Here is a 22273-nt window from a genome sequence, read left to right as displayed (position 1 = left end):
TTATAAGACACATGTACAGTATAGTTAATATAATGCTTATAAGACACATGTACAGTATAGTTAATATAATGCTTATAAGACACATGTACAGTATAGTTAATATACGTGCAATAAAGTACTTGAGTATCAACAGTATTACTCTTTTACATTTGGTTCTTTTTATGGTTATATAATGCACTATATATTAATTTAAAAATTTGCCTAGCTTGATAAGCAACATATCCTTCTCATTGTACATAATCCACGGAAGATTTTCTTTATTTGTACATATAAGCACAGTGTATACATATAGATAGTGTTTATAAATAAAAATCGTCCTTGTGTGCATCATGTTGCAATATTACCCTATCAGCCTCACCGTGTATGGTGTATCACATTTGAGAACGTGTAATCTGAACTCAGTTTTTGACACCACAAATAATATTTCCCCCATTTCAGCATCTCGCCTCATGTGAACAAACATTGGTCATATTTACTGATAATATATTATCATTGTCTTCCTGGAAACAAGGGGCGAGCACGGGTGACATGTATCAGGTTATAGTAGATAACATTTCAGATATTTTCCGAGCTTGTTCAGTATGATTATTATACTGCTCTAGTTTGATAATTTAAGGGGGGGGGTCCTCATTTCTTTGATATTAGTATATGTATTATTGAATGCATTTCTTTTTCGCGCGAACAATAAACCGTAGTTTTTTTTTTGGGGGGGGGGGTTAATTTAATTTAATTTTTATTTATTTATTTATTTTTATTTTTTTGAATTTTCACTTCAACATTAGCATGTCATGTTTAAACATGTACATGTATTATCATTCTCTCCCAACGTTATTGCAATTGTACATATAATACTTAGGGAAAGGGACTCGTAAGTTGCAAGAACTTATGTACAATATACGTTGAAGTCATAAAATATTTTACATCAAATCATATTTACGCTCCTTTTCTTTCCTAGAATGAATCAAATTTCAGATATTTGTTTTCATGACTCCAAAGGAAATTACGGCTCCAAACAATGTCAGGTGACACGGAACAGCCGTTTCTATGACATCGTGGGTCTGGACAACCTCCCCCCGTAAAGTGACTTATTAATCGCCGATTCCTAAATCACGTCTTATCTTGGGTTCACCGCCATTGTTTGCCGTGAGAAGAAAACGATCATATATCCAGAAATTATAGTTTCATAAATTAAGACCGATTACAAAGTTTTTATAGCTTAATCAAGCGCCTGATTAGCTTTCCTCCATGTCACGGCAATTTTTCTCGGGCTCTGGCTTTCGTCTGGAGAGGGTTGTAAAGCCACACACAGGTTTCGCAGCCGCCGTTACACATTTTGCTTTTTCCCCCTACACAACAGACATCCTCCTAATGTTACGCCCCATTTCAAATGCTTTCATTCAGTTTCATGTCTTGACCCGAGGTTTCATCTGCTTTTTGTTTTATTTATCAAAGTGAATTTCTCATTCAAGCCAAGTTTCTAATACATTCGTAGGCATTTCCAACAAGAAAAGCGATGTAAGTGCGAGCGAGTACTGCGTAATAGTTCAAAACGTTTTTTGGTCCTCTTTGAAGAAAGAATTCCCTTTTTATTCATATTACACATAATATATAAAAAGAGATTTATAATTCAGTAACTACGTCTCTTTTAACAAAGAAGTATTTGTACAAAAAAAAAAAAACTAAAAAGAAAACTAAATTAAAGAGCAACCAAAAAAAAAAAAAAGATGAAGAATAAATCCATTTACACAAGGAAGGAGATTATATTATATTTAGCAAGTGGCAAATATCTATATAAGAAGTAAATTCTTATACATACTACTTATTATGTATTATGATATATACTTCACAATATCGGATAGATCCCGTGACCCCGGGACAGGAATTGCCCGGGTTGACTTATTGACTATGAATTTTGTCCCTCTGATAAGATAATGAACGTAAATAAATCGTCCCATGAATCAAAGGGGAGACCGGAGGGGAAGCGGCGGGAGGCTACACTGATAAGTAGCTTGGACCCTCATTTAAAATTTGACATGCGAAGTACTTTAGGGGGACAGATCTTAAATGACCATACCGATAGGGCTACAAAGGTTCAAGTCGCTGAGGGGACATCGACAAGTTTGGGCGATGAGGAAAAAACAACCAATAAGGAAATTGATACATGAAAAAACCTAACCGTATTTGCCGGGAAGAAATTCGTGTTATAAATGTATCTGCTATGCTTTTCATGTAGATTGCTCTACTTTTCACGAATAGAGTGCAAACACAGATGTAGCAAATGAAAAATTAGATAAATTAAGCATGGTCAATGATGATATGTACTGTGCAACTCAAATTTATATATTTTCTGTGATATTTTTTAATCAAATATCATAGTTAAAGATGAATTAAGACTAGGCAATTTCTAATTTGTAAGAACTCTTATCCAATCCCGCTGTAAATATATTATTATATATAGGAATACGTTTTAACCAAATACTAGGGAATGTATATATACATGTATATACACATTATGTCCTGTTTTGAAGAAGAAAAATGCTTAGCGTTTATATTCCATAGCTCGTTACGCCGAAACTAAAGTGTATATAGTTTGAGATTTAAAATGTTATAGAACAAAATAAGTAGTAATGGTAGCTCGGGGATATTGGTTTTTGAGTGCACAGGACTATATTGTTGTTGAGAAAATAGAATTCATACCAAATGTATCTAACAACAATTCTCATCTAATAATGGCAACCTTGCATCAAATCATCAAATGCTTATTTGTTTTGGGTTTTTTTTAATATTCCATATCATCTTTTGCATGATACCCAAGATGCAATTCAAAGTTCAAGTACGCGTTTTATCATATTACAATTGTCATATATATACATATATATATATATATATAGAGAGAGAGAGAGAGAGAGAGAGAGAGAGAGAGAGAGAGAGAGAGAGAGGTTTTTCGTCTGGGTTGTGGGTAATAAGCGAATATTCGTCATTCGAGGCGTTGGCGCTCAATCAGTGAACACGTAAATTTTTTCGATTTCAATTGGGACTGTGTGTAAAGAATTTTGCATCATTTTCTTTGATATGAAATTTACAAATAATATATTTTAATTTGATGTGACATAATTTGTGTTTATTGCACCTTGAGAAGGGCATCAGCTATTAGTATGATACTCCTGGTTGTATTTATCCATTATTTAAAAAAATACATGAACATCACGAGACAATACTTGACTAATCACTGATTTCAATCTACCCGTTCAGAATTGTGATATTCATTTCACGAGATAAATGTAATTATTTTAGTACATAGAAGCAAAGTGGCCTAGGTAGATTTGAATGACTGAAATCATTTCTCTCATCCTACGGGTACCCTACAGACACTGTATGATAGTATGATGTTCACGAAAACAAGATATTTCACCGTGTCATGATTTAGTGAATTAACATATAATCTGAATGTACAGAATCAGCCTAACTAAAAATGCCTAATAATGAATAATGTGGGCTTTTCATATATATTTGTATGTATCCTATCTAAATTAACGTGAGCACACCATGACGGTGAATGAAGAAAATGGTAATGAGTTTAAGAATTTTACTGATAAAAATCAAAAATAACGTGGCCAAGAAGTCCGCCCAAGAAGTTCTGTTTTTAACATCGACATCTTTTTATGACAACTGTCGTTACTGTTCAGTCATCTATATTTTTAAACTTTTTTTGTTCTTAAAACAAGGTTTTGAAAAACATGTAAAATTACTGATGCATATTGCTGAAGTCGACACGAGACGGGAGTTCCACAATATTCAACCTTCATTCAAAATTCCATGTCTTCCGTTTTTTCGAAGATTGTGGGAGATGAGTCCTACGACCAAACACAATGATTGAATAATGATTTAGAATTCAAATTGTAGGAATGAACTACATCAGTTAATTAAGGAACACGTCATGCTGTATATTACTTACAGCATTCAAAGGCGGAATGTGACACTTTGTACTCGCCACTGTCCGGTATCTGCTCTATTTCCCTTCAGGGCCCAGTTGCACGAAAACGAGTGAAGTTTAGCTGACTGTTAAGGTCTAGTTAACGTTATATAAATGTAAGAGTAATTGGGAGGTTAACTGTCAGTTAAAATTAACTAACCTTCGTGCAACTGGCTCCCAGTACTTTTGTAGACGTCATAGTCTAGTCTATGCTGGAAAATCTCTGAATTTCATTCTACGTGCACTAGCATGTAAACGAACTCTTTTTTAACACTTCACGCATGCAATTCGCCTTTCGTTATTTCTTTGTTTGCTCTAAGTCCCGTCGAGAATTTTTCACTCATATTGAGGCGTCATAAAAATTAGCGCTCTGGGTCCAGTTGCATGAAGGCTAGTTAATTTGTCATTAACTCTTACATTTGTACAGCAATAACTAGACGCTAATTGTCAGTTAAGTTAACTTCTGTGCAGATGGGTACAGAACTGCAGCAATGAGGGTTCTTTAACATAACAACGCCTGCCACGACACGGGGCCTCTGTTTTAAAGGTCATATCCGTAAGACCCGAGATCCTCACTTCTAAATGCCAAGCCTCTAGCGAAGGTCCAACCATTACCTTATTCCGATTTACGAAAAAAAATATACACTGTACATCAAACGATATTATTTTACTCAACCATCCATGTTCAAACTTGTGCAACTTTTTTTTAAAAAAGAAACAGAAAAGCAATTTTAATTTAGTAAGGTTTTTGATAAAGGTACTGAGCCTAAGAAACTTATAAGATATCATATGTTTGTCCATCCTCCATATTTAGTCACATGATTCTTTTCACATGGTTATACTCGCTAGTATATTGTTACTTGATTATTATATAACTGTACCATACCAATGAGATGTTTCTCAAGGTTTCAATAAACTAAACTAAACCTATATTTACACATTATAGGTTTGACACGAGCGGGGCTCAAACTTACGGTTAAGAAATGAACGCTCTACCACTGAGCTACCGCGACCGGCCAATTTTCGTGGACCCTTTTTTTATATTGGTATATAATGCGTGACTTAAGATGATAACTTACATTCTGCGATTTTCGTATAGCTTTGCCTTTTATATTTTATGTACATTTTTCATGACTAATGCTTATCTAAAAATGAAAGCAAATATATCAACGCAGAGCTACTTTTGGACGAGCTCTACAACTTACAGTTTGTTAGGATTCGTAGTGATAGCTTCTTCGTGTACGAAACAACATAGAAATCGGGGGAAGGGAGTGTCCTGCTCTCTGCGAACGGGTTTAACCCAAACAAAAATTCAAATATAAGCATTTTTCAACACTAAATTTAAACCTTCATGCTGTGAAGACACAGAAGATGCAAAAGATACAGTGAAATCTAACACAGTTTCTACAAACCCTCTCAAATTTCATTTCTTTCAGCATATATCGTGAAAAATTCTTACATACTCAGAAATGTCAGACATGTTCATAGAATTCACAAGAAACGACAAACGTTAACACTTAAAAATGTTCAGATTTGCACCGTGTTATTATTTGAGGGAGCTTTAACGAGGATTTCCTCAGACTATAAAAAGACATAATTCCGACTAATTTTCAAATGAAAATATTGTGTGCTTTGTTTATAGATACTTCGATTGCAAGTATTGCGAGGGCGTGACAGAAATGCTACAGCCATTATGATGAGAGAGAGAGGGGAGAGAGAGAGAGAGAAAGATTGGCTGCATCAAAATCAAATCAATTCTTATTTGAAATACATGAAATAAACCTAAAAGAAAAACGTGTTTCATAATTGCATTCATTTCATAAAATGGCCAATCGTACCATGAAATATATCATTATTCACCAAATATGGCACATCATTTCCTTCTCAACCAATACAAAAGAATCTTGATTAATAAATACCGGTACCTTATATTTTTGTAAAATAACATAACAAAGATACTCGTAAACTGCATGTTTTTATAAAGCTAAAGTTATTTATAATTCACGCGCCAATAATCCACACACAACGGTTATATTGTTGTGCTACATGTCAAAATCAGGTATGATCGATATTGAAAACCGATTATTTTTCTATTTTTTTTTAACGTAAACTTTTTTTGTTTCTTGTTGAAAAAGCCAGTAGGTAGATAAGAGAGACCCTTACAACGGTGCCTGTTGTATCAGATACTGAGCTGAAAATAAACCATCTAACACTCAGACGAAAATTATAATACCACTCGTAGCAAAATTGTAAATTAAGCAAATTACTGTGTATTATCCTATTGAAAGTTCTTATTGATTAAAATGTCAATAAATTTCTTTTTAAAAATCTGAAATACATTGTCGATCTTTGGAGAATCTTTTATATTCCCATTTTCTTTATTATGTGAAGCACAGTATAAGAGTGTCGCTGTAGTTGTGAAATTAATTACACCTCTCGGCCGGAAGGATAACAGCAGATACCGATTTCTATACCAAGCATTGCAAAAACCCGGGTCTATATCTTCCCTTAACAGATATGACCTGTATATCACCATCATTTGTGGTCTTTCGCAGTCAATAATGATAATAAGGATAAACTATTCTGTGATAGGAACTCTTCAGTACAAGGAAATCAGATATGTACTATCATTCAAACTCAAACGTTAGCTTACATATATCTCCCTCAATTGATACTTGAATAAGTCTTTGATTAGATAAATGAAGTATTCTTCTTTCGATTTTAAAAAAAAAATCCTCTTTCGGTTTAATATAAAAACCTTTCTTTCGTTTTTATATAAAATTATTCTTCCGCTTCTCTGAATTTTTCTATATTATTAGATGTGTTCAGTTAGAATCAGTTGCCCGAGTCTGTCAGAAGCTGTGGTTCTATTACATCTTTTAAATCAGCATATTTGCAGCATTATTTCTCAAATAAGTGATATATAGATATGATGTATATGTTTATTCCCCCCCCCCCCCCCCCCCAGTGATGTCGTGTGTATATTTTATGTATATATTTTATATTATGTTATCTATTTTTCTATTCTCTCATTTATCTGTCTGTAAATATGTTTTATACAGGACCACAATATAAACTAGTCATTTGTACTAATTGTGCTATCCTGTCTAAATAAAAGAATTTATTATTATTATTATGTGTAGAATTACTCATTTTTTCATTATCATCCATTATAATGCAATGTTTCCATTTTGAATTTGTGGAATATCATGCATAGGAATGTTACACTTTGAAGTGACATCTTTATTTTTATACATATTAAACCCCTACGATCAAAATAAACCCCGGCTCTCGTGAGAATGTCCAACCCTTTTAAATTCAAAAACCTAAATGTACATCTAATACACCGTTATTCAATATTTAAAGACACGGATTTCCTAAATGGCTTGAATTAAAAGAAGACCTTCGTGATTAATTTATAACAAATAGGTAGAGCTTGTGATGGGTCTCTGTTATCACCCAATGACCTGCTAACTGTCCACGGACAACAAAGTCTCAGATAAAACCAGATTACAGGTATTTCCAATAAAGGATTGTAATGACTTTTATCAGTCAAATGAAATTTGATAGGTAATAACTTGGTGAATCTGTGCTATTCAAAATCTTTAATAATTTTCCATATTAAGATTTACGTTTGTTTACTTAGGGACAACTTTCGCATTGAAGGCCAGATTCTCAGTTCTATTCTGTATTGAAGATCCAGGGAGGTGTCCTACACCAGTGTAGCGTGGTCCCGTAGACCTAGTGGCTATTTTCGGAAATCCCTTTTCTGAATGCTGGAGACAAACACCGCACCAAACATTGAATAAACAATTCTTATCTTCAAAGGTTAAACTATGCTAGAGTCTTCTTATGTAACCCAGTGATAACCAAAAGAGCAGGGGGAACCGAGTTACCGCAGGGAGGAAATACATATTTTGGACGCCTAGTAGAGGAACCAAGATGAAGTATTTTGTGTACAAACCATGCCTTGGTCAACGAACTGAAAGGTTTCTGTGGCCGAGTCCAGTAGTGCAAGACCTCTTTAATCATTTTTATCAAGAGCCTGCCCCTTTATTGCGGGATAATTGTCCTGATCCCATCGTCTTCCTAAGGTGTGATTCACTTCCCAGGTAATTGTATCCTCTGAACATACCAGTCTGTAGTCAATTAAAGTTTAATAAAGTCGCTCCAAAGTTCTGAAAACATATTGTGATAAATTGAATCGTACCAATAACCACAAAATTAACTGTTCAATAATAATAAAAAAAAAAAAAAGAAATAAAATAAAATAAACGATAAACAGAATCTATCGCAAATATTGGTTCGTGAAGGAGTGATTTTCCTTATCTCGATGTTAGATGCATACTTTGGATATTAATTTTTTAAAAGCATAGTTAAACTATTGCGAAAAGATCCATGCTTCATGAATACATTTCATGTTAATACACACATGTAAATCTTGTAATATACAGACACAGTGGTACATGTAAATCTTGTAATATACAGACACGATGGTACGTGTTAATACACACATGTAAATCTTGTAATATACAGACACAATGGTACATGTTAATACACACATGTAAATCTTGTAATATACAGACACAATGGTACATGTTAATACACACATGTAAATCTTGTAATATACAGACACATTGGTACATGTTAATACACACATGTAAATCTTGTAATATACAGACACAGTGGTATATGTTAATACACACATGTAAATCTTGTAATATACAGACACAATGGTACATGCTAATACACACATGTAAATCTTGTAATATACAGACACAATGGTACATGTTAATACACACATGTAAATCTTGTAATATACAGACACTATGGTACATGTTAATACACACATGTAAATCTTGTAATATACAGACACAATGGTACATGTTGATACACACATGTAAATCTTGTAATATACAGACACTATGGTACATGTTAATACACACATGTAAATCTTGTAATATACAGACACATTGGTACATGTTAATACACACATGTAAATCTTGTAATATACAGACACAATGGTACATGTTAATACACACATGTAAATCTTGTAATATACAGACACATTGGTACATGTTAATACACACATGTAAATCTTGTAATATACAGACACAATGGTACATGTTAATACACACATGTAAATCTTGTAATATACAGACACTATGGTACATGTTAATCAGTTAAACAATTGATACGGAGCTTCGTAACCGGAAGGTCGTGAGTTCGAACCCCGCTCGTTCCATGGCCGCCGTAAACATTGTTAGTGATTGTTCCTCTGCCAAACGCCTGGCATTTAGAAGTGACAATCACGAGTCTCTCAGATATGACCTTAACAGAGATTCCATTTCGTTGGCACGTTACAGAACCCTCACTGCTTCGGCCCTGCGCACTAAGCATAAGTCTCAATTTGTGGTATTTTTCAAAGGGACGTAAAACAACCAAACAACAGCACACAGTTTCCACGTACACGTAAATCACGTGCATGATATGTCGTAACCAATAGATACCGTACAAACAACAGCTCACAGTTTCCACGTACACGTAAATCACGTGCATGATATGTCGTAACCAATAGATACCGTACAAACAACAGCTCACAGTTTCCACGTACACGTAAATCACGTGCATGATATGTTGTAACCAATAGACACCATACAAACAACAGCACACAGTTTCTACGTACACGTAAATCACGTGCATGATATGTTGTAACCAATAGACACCATACAAACAACAGCTCACAGTTTCTACGTACACGTAAATCACGTGCATGATATGATATGTTGTAACCAATAGACACCGCACAGGTACGTATGCGTACAGGCCACTACAGGGAGATGCAACAATAAAAGTCTCCATTTTAAATAATACCTTATACAATAATCTACCTTAATTATGTTCAAACCGGTATTTCTTTTTGTTTTGTTCTTTTATGATTTTTTTCTACTTCTACCATATTTTCTTCGCTTGTTTCATGTTATTTTCATTAGTATATATATCTCTGTATCTCTTTTTTCTATACATTTTATCTTATTCACATACATGTATATCTATAATTTACAAGTGTTTGATTCACTGTGACCTTGATGTAGGGCGAGGGTTGAAATAGGTTATGTCTGCTGCCCCAACCCTTTCACTTACTAGTGGATAAAATATTGTTTAAATAAAAAAAAAATACGGAATTGTTTATGATCCTTTGTATTTAAAAAAAAATGCAATTAAAGAGTAATGGTGGAATAAAAAGTGCATATTTCCAAGATTTTAAGTACAAATAATAATTTTTTTGCACTGATATTACCCAAAGACTTTATCAAAAGTTAAAAGTTCCAATCCTATTCTGACGTCCATAGATCTGGAAACGTTGGTGATTTCGACTTGCCTTCAATATTGCCTCTCCCTGGTAGGGGTTTTCCTATTGGATGTTGTGTGATCTTGATAAATTTCTGTGAATCAAATATTATGTCATCTAGTGTGAAGCAGACATTTATCAATGCATGTCAATTTGTTTCACAGCGGATTACAATGCACCGACATAGATTCTGCGTGGAACAAGCGAAGGTCAAGTACAAATAAGCACTGTCCCACTCCAAGATGGCGCCAGACGAAATCGAGGCACCGCGGGTGTCATACTTCACATTGACAACTTACGCAAGGAAATTGTGTCAAAGTACTTCTATTTAGTGATATCGTTACTTCGCCATCATATTATTTTTCTTACGGTGAAAAAAATATTTACAAGAGTTGTATCAAACATATATGCAACACATAGATATATAACAAAGCACTAAAATGACCAACGACACGAACAACCAGATTGTCAAATTTTCGGGAATATATATAAATATATATATATAGATAGATAGATAGATGAGTTCACTCGAAGAGGAGGAGGGGAGAGAGAGAGAGAGAGAGAGAGAGAGATGGTTCTGCTGGATAATCAAGGAATTTGACTTCAGTGAAAGCAAAATGTATAAAATATTCTGAATGTGGCCATAGGATTGTTTACAGTTTGACATTACAAAAAAAATTGATTGACACAAACGATATTCCTCATTAATAAAAATGAGCCTCTTTTTAAGCATGACAGAATAGGCCTTAATAAACTCATGAATAGACATGTTCATCAGCTCTCTAGGAGCTGCCAGGATTCCACTAAATGCGGGTAATACGAGTGGACAAGCTGTGAACGGATGTAGGGGGAAGGAAGGACATGGAACACAAAATATAAAGAATAGCAGCTTTTGGCCTTGGGTTATTCCAGGACAAGACTCTAACTGAAATAGTTTCCCTTTGATAATCTCCCACGATAGCTAAAACTATCATTTCCGATGAGAGATGTGTGCGTTTTCGCAAAGCACCGAACGTTTGCAGCCGGCTAAAAACTATGCGTAAATGTGACATTGATTTATAGAAATGTCTGAAATAATCTTTTCATCAAATGAAATCATTTTATTTGTAGTTTCACAAAGCTTACTGCGAGTATATATGCATTGTGGAGGTAAACATACACACATCCGGTTTACACGATATACTGGCAACACGAAATAATATTTCCATTACATTTATGTTGGTTTTGTTTCAGAGAGCTTACAAAATTTCAATGATATTATTTAACAATAACACTAACGTGACATCACAATGTCGAAACATACATCACAATGACGTCACAATACAAATCTAAAAATACGCTCCGGAAAGCAGTCCTGGCTGTTCATTAGCTGTTACCGTTATTGACTTACAAGCACGAAAAATTATAGGAAATCTAAAACAGAGTCACTTTTCAAGCATCGCACGTAAAAATAAACATTACATGATTATATTTTGGCTGTAAAAATAAGCATTAAATGATTTTATTTTGGCATCTAACGCGCGTTATTCAAATCACCTGCAGGCCCATTACTCATCTAGTCCGTGTTATAGTACAATGGACGCCAAAATAATCATTTATTGCGTAATTATCATACAAAAATATTGTGAAAAGTTTCTTAAATATTTAGAAACGCTATACTACAATTTAACTTTAGCGATATGTGTGAAAGAACATAAAATGAAACCAACGGAAGAAAAAAAAAAACCGCCATCCATTGCAGATGTTGATGAAGACTCTTCCGTTCCTATATCTTATCATATAACAGGAAGGATTTAGTCAAATAAATCTATATTTTAAACTGGATCAGAGCTTTCTTACTTTAACTTCAATAGTATATCAAGAATTTTTTTCCTGAGTATTTTCCTTTGCCCTGTCTGTCATCTGACGGTTAAACAGGCGATTATTTTTCACAGATGAAGGATGTCATTTGGGGGAAGAATTGCCTTCAGTCTCTTGCAAGTCTTTTGAAGATCAAGACATCGCCATATATTGACTGGAAATCAGCTCTAAGTGGCGATTCCTTATCTCCAACAACTGTCCAAATGTCGTTATTAAAGACTACTGATTGATGACGCGTTATCATAACAGCACTTCACCAAGATAACAACCAGTCGAGGCAAGAATGTCTATCGAACACTCGCGGAACTCTGTATTTACGGGTATGTTTTTGTTCGATTGTTCTCTAAATATTGACAAAGCAAAACACTCTAGTTTTTGTGTTTTCAAGTGTTTTTGTACTTTGTCATTCAAAACAAGCAATCTTGCTAGATTCTGAAGACATGCCATTAAGTTTCTTCTTGAAGTGTTTGAATATACACAGTGGGTATAGATAAGATATATCTACGTTTTATATAACATTTTGCAGTATATAATGTGAAATGTTATCTGACTTTTTAGTCTATTTGCTACCCCCATTTTCTGCCAATAGAGGGGTCTCGACATTTATTAAAAATTAAGATCTTAAGGTCCTTTCAATATTTTATGAATGGGTTTTATCGCTTAAGTTCATGTTAATGTTCCAGCAATGGTCTGGTCTTGCGGTAATTGTGTTTCCCTTATCTGAGAAATTCCCTCGCAGCCAGGTATATGTTTTACGATCGCATATGAATGATTTCAATACTTAATGTAAAACATTACGTAGAGACGTTTTCACGGCAATGCCGATAAGATAAAATTGTTGCGTAAATTTCCGGTGGAAATTGAAATGTTAAAGACTTCGCATTCTCGTCCATGCAAAGAATCAGAAATGTTCTACGCTTTAATCAATTAGACGTGCAAGACATTAAAAAACTTTACTGAAATGGTAAACTGAAAGTTTGTGTACATGTAGTTGTCTGAAGTAGATCATAGTGGGGTTTTTTAAATATAATTTATGATAAATTTTTTTTCTGTGGACATTGCATACGGATTTGTCCTTATAAATAGATTGGGATTCTCCATTTGAATGTTGATGACATTAAGTCTCTGTACATATTACCTAACTACATGTACGCAATGTTTGTGAAAATAATGTAAAAACAAATATGTCTGCAGTCGCTGTATTTTTGTTTCAATGTCATTTCAAGGCCACCTCCTTTTCATGAAACTATGAAATTTACCCATATTGAATTACTGTTCCTTCCGCAGATCAAGTTTTTTCCCCTTTGTTATCAATATTCTAATGCATCAAATATTAATGCGGACAAATTAAGAATTGCAAACGAAAATCCTGAACCCAGATATCGACCCTTCACTCCGTGTATTTCTTACATTACCAATATGTCAATTTTTGCAAAGATTATGAGAGCCATCTGGCGGGAACAAGATGACATGAAATAAAATAGGAATGTCTGTGCATTCCACAGAGCAATAATAAACTTATCTGATCCTCTAACTCAATGGACGACACGAGAATGGCATCTATAATAATATGCAGACAGAGAAATAACCATGAACAAGAAAACTTGCATACAAATAGAAAGTGTTCCATGAATGATTTTGCATTGTTGCGAAAATCGTTTATCTTCTTCAAAATATCAATCCGAATTTAAACAAAAATACAACCTCCTTGTGTACAAGAATGCAAGGCCTTTAATGCTGAAGAATTCAGGAACATGGATATGTCTGTCATATTGAGATAATTTTTTCTTGATGTTGAATAGAGTATCCCAACATCTAAACTTCGAAGAAAATTGTAAGTATAGGGGGAAAAAGTAGCTGTGGCACTGTAGCTCTCGGGGCGGGGTATAGACCAGTAGATGTAGATTGCATTTTTTTAAACTGTAAACTAGTGAGCTACAGTCCTGCAGCTACAAAAATTGTACAGATTACACAATGGTGTGTTATTATCCCATATTCACACAAAAAACTGTGATTCTAATTTGTTCTTGCTTTCACAGGAATATCTAAAAGTCAATTATTTGAAATACCATGGAGACGTGTAGCAGTGGGCTAAATTAAGTAAACTTTGAGCTTGAAATATTACCTATAAATCATTATTCCGAAGAAATGAGAGCTGTTTATACGTACAGAGCAGCCTTGAGACCATATTTTCATTCAAAAAGAGTAAAATCGTGAAAGAGTTTTCTTCCAATGCATTGATCCGGAAAGACAAGCGGTATCTCAAACATTTGCACCACCAAAAATTAGATTACGTGTGATTATGCAGTCCAAGTTTTGCGACCTTTCAGATTTGCACGTCTGAGGTCAGATATAAATTACATGCATAAAATGAATTCGGATTTTTTTTTAAGATAAGAAAATAATCAAGTTTCCAAATCATGTGTCGTGTTAGCCTAATAACAGATGCAAGTGTGAAAGTGCCAGGGTCTGTTTATCTAGCAGAAATAATTTTTATCTTAATTAGCAATGTTTCATGTAAAACTGATGATAAGAATTAACCAGGGATATTGTCATTAACGTGAGACTTGTCATTAGTGGGATTACGCGTCCCATCGTACGCAGACACGCCTCATTAACTTAAGAACAGGGTGAGGACAGACTTATAACGAGATCGTCGGGACAAAATGACTGAGTATTAAATACAATTTATATAAACTTTATTTTGTACTGAAAAATAAGTTAAGTGATTTGCTCTTTGCTATATTTGTTTATAGTTATGATAATTTATCTTGAAAAAAAATAAATAAATATAGAGACGTGAAAGAAAAGGATAGAAAATCGGAATAAATTAAACATTATGTTCATTAGTACTTTAATGCATATGTGCGTTGATTTATTATAAACAAAATGCAAGAAAAACAGGCAAGAAAAAAAAAAAAACTATACGAGTTTCCGAGATTTAAATGTGGTCTAGATAATGAAAAGACTATTTACAAAAACATTTTATAGTTTCTGAGAGAAGGAAAACAGAAATACTGTAATATTTCAAAAAACACATTCGTAGAGCAACGTGACAAATTTTGTTCTCATAAACGTTTTCCAAATAAATCTAATTTTGCTTACAGGAATTTTGTCTTTATTCAAATATTAGACCGAGACTGTACACAATATCAACATTTAAAAATAAAGAAATCAAACCTGAATTTCAATTATGAATTTTTAAAAATCTTTGAAATCGAAAATAGGATTATATTTGAATTTCCCAAACAAACTGAATCCCATGTATTCCACGTGTAATAATTAAAATGTCACAAAAGAATTAACAGCGTATGATACGCGAATACATTCAATCTTTTCCGTCTCTCAAATTTTAAGGAGTTTTTGTCACTAGTAAAATCTGCAGATATGAATTACAAGTTGTAGCTTTTATAGTGTGAGAGAACATGATCTGTGAATATAAGTTTTGACATTTTGAATATATTATCACGAATGCATAAAAAATCCTCATTGGAGGAAAGCATGAAAACACATCAATAATAATAACATAAATAAAGAAAAATAGACAAATAAAAAAGATATACTAATGATTTCTTTTCAAGCTGTAGAATTCGTGCTACAGACCCAAATACTTCAAATATCTGAATTTCAGGCTTTTCAAAAACGCAGCTATTCGGAAAGCATGTCAAAGTCCGCTACATGAAACTGAAACGTTTAACATGCACGTAATTGAGTGTGACAAGATAAAATGTAGCAGGCACCTGCTATCATCCATATGAACTTCCATCGAGCAGGTGCTCGTCGAACGACTCTATGGGGACACAACAGCTCAAAGAGTCCTCCCGAACTGCGACCAAGTAACTATTTCAGAGCGACATAGACTGTCAGATTTTAAGAGTACCGGGGGAGTGAGGGGTTTTGAGACGGGGAGTTTTGTTCATTATAAGACGGCGAGCGTAAGTGTATAGTAATTTTGGAAAAGTCTTTGAAATAGATAACCAAGTTAATTGGTAAGTTACGTCACTTCTACTGAAGCATTACACCAGGCAACAAATTGAGAATCTAGATCCAGAACCATTGTTTGCAGAGAAACAGTTTTCTTCCAAACAACTCGAGTTTTATGGACGACCATTATCTTCCCTCTGTGGTGCTGATATTACTGATAATAATAAATGCCAATGTACGGTGTTCCTCTCTTTCTTTGTTGCAATATTTAAGTATAGCTGTTGGCTTTAGTTTGTAAATACCGTATTTTAAACGAGAGAGAGAGAGAGAGAGAGAGAGAGAGAGAGAGAGAGAGAGAGAGAGAGAGACATCAACTGATGCATGAGTGCTATTGATCTCCAAATCCCCTGATAATCATTATAAAAATATTTAGTCACGGCATGTCTTTCCCCTTTGAAACAATTGCTCATAGCTCAACGTTTTGACGACGTCATGCCGTGCAGGGCGTTTGAGGCGTGAACGCCAAAATAAACTACCAAATAGCTAATCAACTTCAGATATAATTGACGCATCTTCCTTCCAGGAGGTCCCACGTTCAGTTTACGAATACCTGCAGGAAGGGGGAAGAACTCCGACAAAGGACTTTGTATCATCTTTAATTATTTTATCATTACGCATAATCTATATTTACCAAATATATATATGATTTGGGTAGAATTTCATAAGTTTTTCAGTTTAATTGCATGGTTGAAATGAAAATTGATTTCAATGACTTTAAGTTAGAGCGGTTTTTTATTGTAATATAATTACAAAGGGATCGGGCACAAGTTCTAAAAACTAATATAATTACAAAGGGATCGGGCACAAGTTCTAAAAACTTAAACCGCCCTCTCCCCATGTACATATATAAATACGAAGTTTTTCATAATATGCGTGATTATTAATTAACATTAAGGATGAGTATACTGGGAAATAATTAGTATTATACATCGTATCAAACATTCAAAATATTTATGATAGGTTGATGTACAATACTAGAATAATGATTAAATCGATTACTTTGTTTGATAAATGTATGAATAAGAGAGAAAATTCATTTTCCTTATTGCTGAGAGAAGTGTCACCCTACAGTAGAACATGTGTATGCAATATTTGCAGTTTATTGATGCTGAATATTTTGTAGAATAATTCATGTCTGACATTTCTGTACTTGCTACAAGAAAAGAAATAATGATAGCCATCCTCCACTGATCCACATGTACATAAGGGGCTCTCAACGATATTGCAGTGGAATAAATCTTTATCAAGAATGCAATTGTATCGAAGCCTTGTATGTAAAATATTCATACGCCTCTCTCCGAAAGAAGAACTAAAAGGGAGGGGATATTTTAATGCTACTGATGCATTTCATAAATTTTAATTAAGGTTCAGACTGCCTTGTCTCCAAAGGTAAAGAGTTCCATTCCCGTACTTCCATGCCTTTTACACGAAGGATAATTTAATTGTGGTCATGAGAACTAATTGGTAGGAATTTCGCTTATGAGCCGTGCATGTTTATCCTCCTTGCCCCTCATTTTACCCTTGCCACCATTCTGTATATAAGTGTCACCCATAAAGTAAGAAAGTTCATTATAAACGAAAATAAAACTACAAATGAAATCAGCATCACCGACCTCGCTGTAATTTAAACGACAATTAAATGTCAGGGTTAGTTTATTAACGCGGACGCTAATTTGTCCCGAAGCCCGTGAAACCTTTCTCCAGGGAATTGCTCTCGGTTACGGGGTCCCTGGCATGTTTAACTACAATATGACGATTTATAAACTTAGACAGATGAAATTTTAATTAATGGATAATCATCCAAAACTTGCTATACGTTGTAGTAGCAACACATGTTTTCACTTTCCAACATCGAAGAAACTAATTTTTACATGGGTTGTGAAACTGTTTTCCAATTAAGTAACGACACGTTTAGTTAGCGTTCCTGAGAAAACTTCAGAGAATATGACATGGACGCAGTATAAAAATCCAATATTCCACGCTCGCTACCCCACACAAGGCGACTGTTTCCCGGTATAGTTAGTAAATGCGACGTTCTGTGTACAGTATTTTTTTAAAATCTATTATTTCGCCTTTTGAAAGTATAAATCAAAATAGAAAAATTTACTCATTAAAAATCTTATTAGAATTGTAAATAATGAAAACAACATGTATAGAGTATACTACATGTAACTGATGTTGCTCAATATTTTTTAAATATTGGAAAATATTTTACATCACAATGTTTTGTTAATTGAAATCTTGTATCACTATTGTTCTCATGTGCAAATCACTTTCCAACGATCGACGGTACCAATTTTTACATGGCAATTTTTAGTCATATTTTGTCATCTCAAGTGCAAATTAGTTTGTAGTCATATTTTGTCATCTCAGGTGCAAATAAGTTTGTAGTCATATTTTGTCATCTCAGGTGCAAATTAGTTTGTAGTCATATTTTGTCATCTCAGTGCAAATTAATTTTTAGTCATATTTTGTCATCTCAGGGGCAAATTAATTTTTAGTCATATTTTGTCATCTCAGGGGCAAATTAATTTGTAGTCATATTTTACTGGTTTTTAAAAAAAACCAAAAAAACATATCTTAATGACCTATTCTATTCTTTAATGGGTGTAATCGTTTTTATTAAGTGAAGTTGGACGGATATAAATTATAATTATACATGTACACTGATATGCGTGCTTATATATATTTATATATTACGTGCATATACCAACACACAATCCTTATTTTCAAATTGAATTTCTGTATACATACATATGTTTTACACCTTTGATCTAAGCAAATAAATGCATATTGACTTGAATCATCCTGAAATTGAAAAAAAGTGAAATAGCACTAATATTACTGCTACAAACCTGTTGTCTTGGTTACTTGCGTTAGAATCACATTTCTGGGACCACCCAACAACCACCACCAGGAATTGGCAGGAAATATAATCTGTTACTGCTATCTATTTTACCCGAAAATGATTATAACAATAATGATCTGATTTAAATCATTTTGAATTTTCCCCCTTAGAATTTAAATGCAAAAATTCTTTTTAACTTTTTTTTTTAAAATCTCCAATTCAACCGCTAGCCTGTGTTATGATATAGTGAATTCTTAGCAGATCCGTAATCTCGAACATTACATAAAGCGTTCTTAAGATCAACAATAGCAAATCTCCCTTTAATGTTTTTGTATTTTACTTTTCATCTTTTAACTAGATCATTGGTTTTTTCATATTTTTTCTAGATTAGTAAAACGTAACCTATTATGAAATAATTGAATATATTCTCCATTGTTAAAACGAGTTATCCGAACTGGTAATAACTTATCAATACCTACAGCTGAAATTTATCTACAATTTGAATATTGATCGTATTGTCGGGTGATGCCTCCCTCCCTATTTACAGCTGATTTTAACAGGTTATCGCTACCTAGTCAGTCGCTACTGTGTCTCCTGTTTTAGATCGGTTAATGCAAACAATACCATTTACAATTTTCTTCCTAGATCATACTGAATTTACAAGAGTAGATTACCATTATTTACATTACTTATGATTTAAAACAATAGATATCGTACACAATTTTTTTTTATTAAGATACCGTATTTACATGTTTTCATGCTTATTTTTAACATTAGTTTTAATCAATTTTTATTAGAAACGAATTCAATTTTGATCTTTCTTTTTTTTTCATCTTAGTCTTCATATCGAATTAGACAGATCCATAAAATATCAGAAATAAAAACAAAACTTTAAAAGTGTACATTTTTACAGCAAAAGTAATTCAAAGAATTTTAGATTGATGCAAGCGTTATATGACATAACTTCAGAATAGGAATAAACAATTATCTAATTCCTGCAAATAAATGCAGATTTAGAATGAGAATGTGAACAGCTTCTCCTTATTTATATAAATGTTCAAGTAGAAGAACAAAAATGCATACATAATGCTGTGGTTATCCTCACTTTTTTTTTTATTATATTATATTTCATGTTCATTTTGTTACAAACTATATTTATAATCTCACAGACATCAACTATCTTTATGTACATTGAATGAATTGTGTTCATTTACATAACCTGCACTGTACTCACTTCATGTATAACTTTTGTTATGAACTGTATGGTTCTTGGTAATAAACAATACAATACAATACAAACTTGCTAGCTTTTGTCTTCTCACGTGTAGTTACCATCATATCATATTCATGTCAATGTTAGTGCATATATCAATTAAATCATAAATTCAGAAAACACATACAAAACATATATCCATAAGTAATAATGCATTTGATATCCATTTATTATCCTTACCGATATATCCAAGTGCATACATTGATATTTCAATTATAGGCCCTATATATATATATATATATATATATATATATATATATATATATATAATTTGTATGTGTGAGCTTGTAATGATATACATGTCACTATAATGAATAATCAATTATTTATTTGCCTATCATAAAATGTATATTTCACACCGACCACGGAAAATTCTTTACTCTTTACATTCAGATAGCTTAAGGGAATGAAAAATGCTGAAACTACTTGAGATTTGTTTTAAAGGCTGTAAAACCAGCAAACCTCATACCTATTGGTATAAACAGCATCCAAGTTCCCCTAATATAAAGCTATAAATATGCTAATACAAAGTTGCATACATAATTAATTGATTGTGAAGCAAATTTCGGCACGCGTATTATTCCTTGTTTATTAAGTCTCGGTATAATTTATCTGGCGAACATTGACAAATTAATAATTACCTAAGAAAACAAAACAACTGTACCACTGGTGGAAGGAAATCTACAGCTCATTACTAAGTTGGTTAATGGGGGAGTGTTTGAAGACTCGAGACTAGTTTATGTGGCGGAAAACACGGGTTATATCACACCGTGGGGTGACACGCAGATAAGACGCCCCAAATTTTCCCCATAAAGTAACGATGTCTTTACACTTTCTAATTTCAGTGTAGCCAGACTTGGACAGATAGTTGAGTGTGTTAGAAACCCGGGATCCGGTTCAATTCCTACGGCCTAAATCAGAACTAATAGCAGACAGAACTCCACCCGCGTTTCACGAGACGCTTACCGCGTAAAATAGGCAGCCGTATGGGTTTTTTTTTTTTAAAGTTAAATAAATATTTCCATGTTCAGGGGGATGTATATGTGACGTATCTCTTCCTTCCGCCTGTTCAAAGCTCCACATCCCTATATACAGATCGAACTTACATTGATACGATTTAGAAATAAGCAAGCGGAAAAACTTTACAGGTTTAATGCAAAACAGACAGTAAGTAGCTTTATCTCGAATACAAAACCTTAACAAACTGATGAAGATTGTTCCTTGATATTTACGCAGATGCATCAATACATCTCTTTAAGAATCAGTCCTATTAAGCTAGTTCGAATTTCGATTCTGAAAAAACAACAACAATAAATATGAGTCTGTTTTCATTTAGACTGTTTTGAAACGAGAAACGAAAGGCGGCTACCATCCCACCATATTACAGTGTTATTATAGGAAAAAGGAGAGATGGGATCTACACGAATATTAAGTCCGTTCTCAAAACATGAACAAAACCATTCCTCGACCCACTTGGCAAAGAAATTCAACCTCCTATCCACGCCAACACGGGGGAATACAATGTTTTGAATGGATGTATGAAATTGGGTAAAACGGAATACTTACAGCTTGAAGACCACGGTCCGAGAGGAAAGAAAATCCCTAATGCATGAACAAGTGTATTCGACATTAAAACACATTAAATATATTTCATTGAAGTAAACATTGGTTGCAAATGGTGTAGGTAGTCTGAAGCTCTGTATAATAAGCTAGGTTTATCGGCAATTTTGAGATTAGAAAGAACAGAGGTAATTCGAGAGAAGATAAAGGGGAATAAACTAAGACACATAAGATACAAAATTGATAATTTTTATCCGAAACCTCTCTATATTCAAGCGCATGTTATAATGCCTCTTGTCAACAATGCGATAAAACATTTGTATTATCACTAGAATGGGTTTATTAGTCAGGCAAGTGGATTCATGCAGGAGATTAGGCTTTTCAAAATGCTTCTGTATCAAGCGGTTCATTACATCGTGCATG

The 22273-nt window shown here is 33.6% G+C and overlaps 1 protein-coding gene and 1 long non-coding RNA gene across 7 annotated transcripts in view; one reads left to right on the top strand and one right to left on the bottom strand.

The window, feature by feature from the left end:
- LOC125645709 (transcription factor GATA-4-like) overlaps nt 1-21995 on the bottom strand; it is a 47782-nt gene extending 25787 nt beyond the window's left edge. For 3 of the 6 annotated variants that reach the window (XM_056141051.1, XM_056141055.1, XM_048871487.2), the window contains exons 1-2: nt 21857-21995; nt 7938-8151 (exon numbers count right to left, since the gene is read on the bottom strand). The gene's annotated coding sequence lies outside the window, so the exon portion shown is untranslated. The remainder of the gene's footprint in view (nt 1-7937; nt 8152-21856) is intronic. The other 3 variants (XM_056141052.1, XM_056141056.1, XM_048871488.2) reach the window with 3 other exon arrangements.
- Nucleotides 20964-21948, top strand: LOC125645710 (uncharacterized). Its single transcript, XR_007359419.2, has 2 exons — nt 20964-21457; nt 21627-21948. It is a non-coding gene; the product is annotated as an uncharacterized LOC125645710 (long non-coding RNA).
- Nucleotides 21996-22273: the final 278 nt, after the last annotated feature.

This window comes from Ostrea edulis, chromosome 6 (assembly GCF_947568905.1).
Source record: "Ostrea edulis chromosome 6, xbOstEdul1.1, whole genome shotgun sequence".
In the NCBI taxonomy this organism is placed as follows: Eukaryota; Metazoa; Mollusca; class Bivalvia; order Ostreida; family Ostreidae; genus Ostrea; species Ostrea edulis.
Note: the sequence above shows the minus strand (reverse complement) of the source record. Positions and strands in the feature narration are given on the sequence as shown.